This window comes from Adiantum capillus-veneris, chromosome 26 (genome assembly GCF_014529385.1).
Source record: "Adiantum capillus-veneris isolate H3 chromosome 26, ASM1452938v2, whole genome shotgun sequence".
NCBI lineage: Eukaryota > Viridiplantae > Streptophyta > Polypodiopsida > Polypodiales > Pteridaceae > Adiantum > Adiantum capillus-veneris.
The window spans coordinates 70,273,612-70,279,215 of NC_140956.1; the positions used below are offsets into that span (position 1 = coordinate 70,273,612).

The 5,604-nt window shown below is 44.3% G+C and overlaps 1 pseudogene; it reads right to left on the minus strand.

Moving 5' to 3' along the window:
* Window positions 1–3,021: 3,021 nt before the first annotated feature.
* LOC147423629 (agmatine coumaroyltransferase-2-like) lies at window positions 3,022–4,601 on the minus strand (annotated as a pseudogene).
* Between the last annotated feature and the right edge of the window lie 1,003 nt (window positions 4,602–5,604).

The window sequence follows — 5,604 nt, forward strand, 5'->3', positions numbered from 1 at the left end:
TCAAAGAGGTCAAAAAAAAGACTTTTTTCAAAAACTTTCAAAAAAACTCTATTTACCCCTAAAAAGTACCCCCAACATATATACATATTTAAAAAAATATTTTTAAGTTAAATTACTCATAATTCAGCATTTTTTTACTCCCTCCAAAACTTTTAGGAAATTCCCCCCAAAATTGAAAACTTTCCCTCTTAATCTAAGCTCCTCTCCTACACCCATCCCCCTTGCACCTGCACCTGCTGCTGCACCTACACACCCATCTATCCATCCTTCAAGCTCCATCTCTCCATCCTACAATGCCTCTTGACGACGTGATCAATGTCCCAGCAAGCTTTTCACGCGGTAGGTCTCCAGGGCTTTTCCTACGCCTACCTCAAGAGTATGTTCCGACAAAGAAAACATGCTTGGGTACATTACCTTCAGCCAACGAACGTCGCGCTCAAGGGGAGAAGAATGTGGATCTCTGGACAGACGAATGCTTGTACCCAAAGGATCCTTCTCTCAATGTCCATCCGCCTTTTACAAACATTCCATCATTGTTGCAATACGTTGGAAATGGAGAGCAAGGTTTGTTGGGCTACTGAAAGAGACTCAACAGACACGAGATTGCGCGGTCCGAGATCTACTTGCGTCATTGGCAGTTGTTGAATGGGAGTTTCCACAATCTTCAAGATCAGATGCAAACAGCTACTAGTGCGCTTGAGGAGGCAAAGAGCACCATCACAACCAAGGAAAATGTAATTAAAAAGCTTGAGGATACTCTTTCACACATGAAGAGTACTGCCATGGGAGGTAGGGTGAGGAAATGAGAGTTGTCCGAAATTCAGACTCTTGCACCACGTGGTGGTGCAAGAAAACGAAGGGTGATAGCTATGAGGTAAGATGTTCTGCCCCTCATGTTGTTTAAGTCTAATACCGCTCATATATCATTGTTGTTTTGGGTAGTAGGAACTTCGTCCAAGAAACATGCGACAACGAGACTGCGTCAGCTCGGGCTTCTTTACTTCGTTCTTGTTTGAACAAAGAGGACTTTATTGGGATGCTTGATGCTCCAGGGGCAAAACTCTTGACAGACGCAATCACTAAGAGAGTTCTTAGTGATTTTTCTAATATTGTCACTGATCTAGATGTTCAGGATATTTGTGATGCTGTTGGGATTAGTACGAAGGGCTATCAAGCAATACATCAAGTGTTAAAAGATGCATTAAGAAGTCGAGGAGTCACGGAAAACCTACTCCCACTTCCTCACAAAGTGGCGACTGCCAAGAAGGTGTCAAATGAAGATGTTGTTCACCGATTAGGAGACTACTGGTATATTGAATACACGATGCCTCTTCAACCGCTCCGTAGCCAATCACAAGGAAGAAAGGGCCGCGGGAAGGGAAGCGGTGTTGTTTCTAACAGTGTGTTGCGGACTGAAGGGTTTGTTTACACCAAATTCAACAATATCTTTGTGGACTTGATATGATTGCAGCAGTCCATGGCTGTTTTCTACAATTTGAGTGATGCAGGTTAGTTTAGGGTTGCCTACATGCTCTATGATGTGTCATAACATGCATTCTGAGGCTTTATATTGTTGGCAGTTCTTGAAGGCAAGCTGGTGTTTGTGCTGATGTTGGATGATACAATCTCATTTCAATCTCTCTATCTCTATCTTCACAAATTTTGTAATAGTCTGGTCTCATAGGTCATTTTTGTAATAGTCTGGTCTCATAGGTCATTCCTTTTGAAGATTTTAATATCATTTCATTTCTTTTTCTCTATGTTGTATTTTATTCGAGCCATTCTCTCTCAATAGTCAGACATGGTATTAGATTCACAGTTTTGTTACAGTTTGGACTCATAGGTGATTTTGGCCTTTTGAAGACGTTAATATAACATCTCATTCCATTTCATTTCTATCTCTATCTTCACAATTTTTATAACAGTTTGGTCTCACTGGTTATTTTGGCCTTTGGAAGACATTAATATCATTTCATATCTTTTTCTCTATGTTATATTTTTAATAACATTAATTTAACAAAACTTTTCTCTCTCTCTCTCTCTCTCTCTCTCTCTCTCTCTCTTTGTATGAAAACAAACCAAATCAAATAAAAAGTTAACCAAAACATAGGTCATTTTGGCCTTTGAAAGGCGTTTAAATAACATTTCATTCCATTTCATCAACCTATATTTTTTTTTAAAGGCCATTTCCGATCAATTGCCATTTCTCTCTCTCTCTCTCTCTCTCTCTCTCTCTCTCTCTCTCTCAATAAACAAATGAAATAAAAATTAGCCAAAACATTTACTGGATCACTTGATTCACACACACCTCTTCTCTCGACCAGCTGTTGTTCACGCGCTACACAGACATAACACGCGCAGAAAAAAAATGTGTCAACTCGGTCAAACTTTCAACTTTCAAACTTCTAATCCCATACAATTAATTTCAGACTGATTAATCAGTTGAATAAATGATTAATCAGTTGAATAAATGAATATTGCGCATGCATGGAATTGGGGCGGGGGGGGGGGGGGGGGGACAGAGAGAGAGAGAGAGAGAGAGTTAGAGCACGCAAAGCGCAGCGTGAACGCGAGCGTGAGAGGGTGCTCGAGAGCACCATGAATGCAACGGGGGGAGAGAGAGAGAGAGAGAGAGAGAGAGAGTTGCTCAGCATTGCGAGAGCCACAGCGCAGCAACAATAACCATCCATGTAGCATTAGCCGTGTAGCAATAGGCGTGCAACAGTAGTCGTCCGTGCAGCACTGCCTGCAGCAGCCCGTGCCACAGCCCAGGCCATGGTGCAGCAGCCCATGCGGCAGCCCGTACAACAATTTCGAGTTGCTGGAGCGTTGCGAGAGGCACAACTCTGTCCATGGATATATCTAACAACAGGCCTCAAAATTCTTATATTCTTTTTCCTTATATTCTTATATTCTTTTGCCTCAAAATTCTTATATTTTTTTACTTATATTCTTATATTCTTTTTACTTCAACTCATGATCTTCTTATATTCTTTTTACTTCAACTCATGATCTTCCTTTTCAAATCTTTTTTGTTCCATGCATATATCTAACAGCAGGCCTCAAAATTTTCTCATTTGAATTTTCGGAATAAAGTAGAATTGAATTACCAACAATATTATCAAAAAAAAATTGCATCCGAGGAGGAAGCAGAGCAAGTTCCAGAGCAATGCCTCCATCTCTCTCTCTTGGGCGACGGCGCGATGTATACAATACCTGGGAAGCCCACGAAGGGATTACCAGCAAACAGACGAGGCCCTCCTCCAAAATCCACATCATAGAATGGGAGCCTTAGCCAGGTCGCAATGAGGAAGTCACGTCTGGGACTCGTCGTCACCTTTGGCCGCTCCTTGGGCGGTACAGGGTGTATCACTTCCGAAGGTGACATTGTAGCAGCGTTTGTGTTCACCTCTTCTATGGCAGCATGCACTATCTTAGCTGTATATGCGAGTGGCTAGCTCACTAAGTCCTGAATTTTGATCTGTGGGTAGACATGGCATACTGCATTACAAAAATATCCCTTGGGCAACTCCGGTACCATTCTCTTCCTCAAGGTCACGGCGAATGTCAAGTGTGACTCCCCCTCTTCATCCTCTTTGTCTAATCCCTGTGCTATCATCATGCACTTCCACACATGTGAGAGCACACTCACAAATGTGGAGTACTTATAAGGCCCTGCTTCAGCTTGAGCTTTGATTTCCTTCACTCTATTAACATCTATGCACAGCCTTTTCCTAATAGCCGGATCTCCATCATTAAAGGCGCCTGTGCCGTTCCACACAAGCGGTGTCGCCGTTCGGATGGGCTCCCATGCCCTGGGACCCATTAGTGCTGATCGGACGTGACATGGCGCGCATGGGATGGCCTCTCCTCGGACGGTTGCAGCCCATGCTTCCATGAACTGGCACAACCCTTCTCCATCTGCTACTTGATGGTTGCAAACTACGAGATTCCTCCGCAAGCAAATGTTGTCACCTGCATATCCGAATTAAATATGCAGAAGACCAAGAAAAAAGGAGAGAAATTGCAAAATTCGTAGAGAGAGAGAGAGAGAGGTGGGCACTGAAGCCAACTCATGGGGATTTTTTTACATCAGACATAGGTCATTATCAGTGACAATGCTATAATCTTCTATGAGAGAGAGAGAGAGAGAGAGAGAGAGAGAGAGAGAGAGAGAATGCCTGAATGCCAAGAAGCTGCTCTGCGTAGGGCGGAAGGAGGGAGACCATGGACACATCAGGCTGGAAGTTCCAGCCGTCGTGCAGAGAGTGGGCGGAGGCGTGAGCCTCGAAGAAGGCGACACCCTGGGCAGTGAGGTGGAGACAGGGCTGGCCAGAAGTGTCCTCACCATAGGCACCGGCAAACTCGCCATAGTCCAGCGAAAACTGACGGAGCGCGTCTTCCAAACGGCAGACGGCCGCTTGGAAGGCAAACAGCATGCAGCCGTGGAATTAGGGAGGGACGGCCACGTCTGCCAAGCTGAGGACAACGTGGGCAGCTGGTGCTGTCAGCGGCACTTGCTTCTCAGTAGAATTGGCGTTACGCCTGCTGGACGGCGTCACTATGCGCATGGGCAGACGCTGCACTTTCAAAACCTCCATCTGAATGGGCATGATATTTGTGTGTTGAAGAGCTCTGCGAAATGCTAGCTATTTGTAGTCGTGGAGCGGGGTAGGTGATCACCAGCTGTAATGCTGCACTCGCTTCCTTCACTCAAAGCAGCCTTTTGTGAGCACTGGCTTCGTCTTGAGGTGAATGCAGCGGCCAGCTGATTGCCGTCTGAGCTTTGTGAGAGAGAGAGAGAGAGAGAGAGAGAGAGAGAGAGAGAGAGAGAATCACTGGAGGGACTGCAGAGAGAGAGAATATCGCGTCCACGGCTGACTCCAAGATGCGGCATCTGCAACGGTAAATCTTGGCTGGTGTGGCGCCACACAAGTCCTTCAGAACTCTCGCATGGAGGTTGAGGTCCAGAAATCTAGCATTGAAGTCCTCCCTCGTAACCATTTGCCAACAGTTTTCTGCAGTGACCCCACAATTTTTTGACACACACACATAAATAAGTTTTTTGTTTTTCTTTCTTGAAGCGGGTGGATGGTGTTGAATAAAAAATCACACGTTTGTTTGGAACATTTTTTCTAACCCAAGAAAATAAGGGCAAACTTGAAATTCTCCCTATTTTCAGGTCAAAATTTGAAGCTTTTTTCGGTAATTACACTAAAACTTGCAAAAATTTTCCGGTTTTCTTCAAGGCAAGCTCAAAATCTAAACGGGATCTTAGGATTTTTAGCCGGTTAAAATACACTAGAGCTCGGTTTTTTCATACTAGGGATCCAAAGGAGGGAAAATAGGGATCTAAAGAGGGACCATCTGCAAAAGAGAAATGTGCATCAATGGGCTTTAAAGACCCTAAGGTTCAACCCATTAAGACTTCCAAAAGCTTACGTTCCAAAATTCAAATGAAATGTTCAATGGTCAATCCTTAGGGAAATTGGATGCTTTGGGAAGACCACAAAGTCTTCCCACATCCCTAGAGGGGAGGGGGCGAGCCCTAAAGGTAGGGGAAGAGAGAGAAGAGGTGAGAGAACACACACACACACACACTCA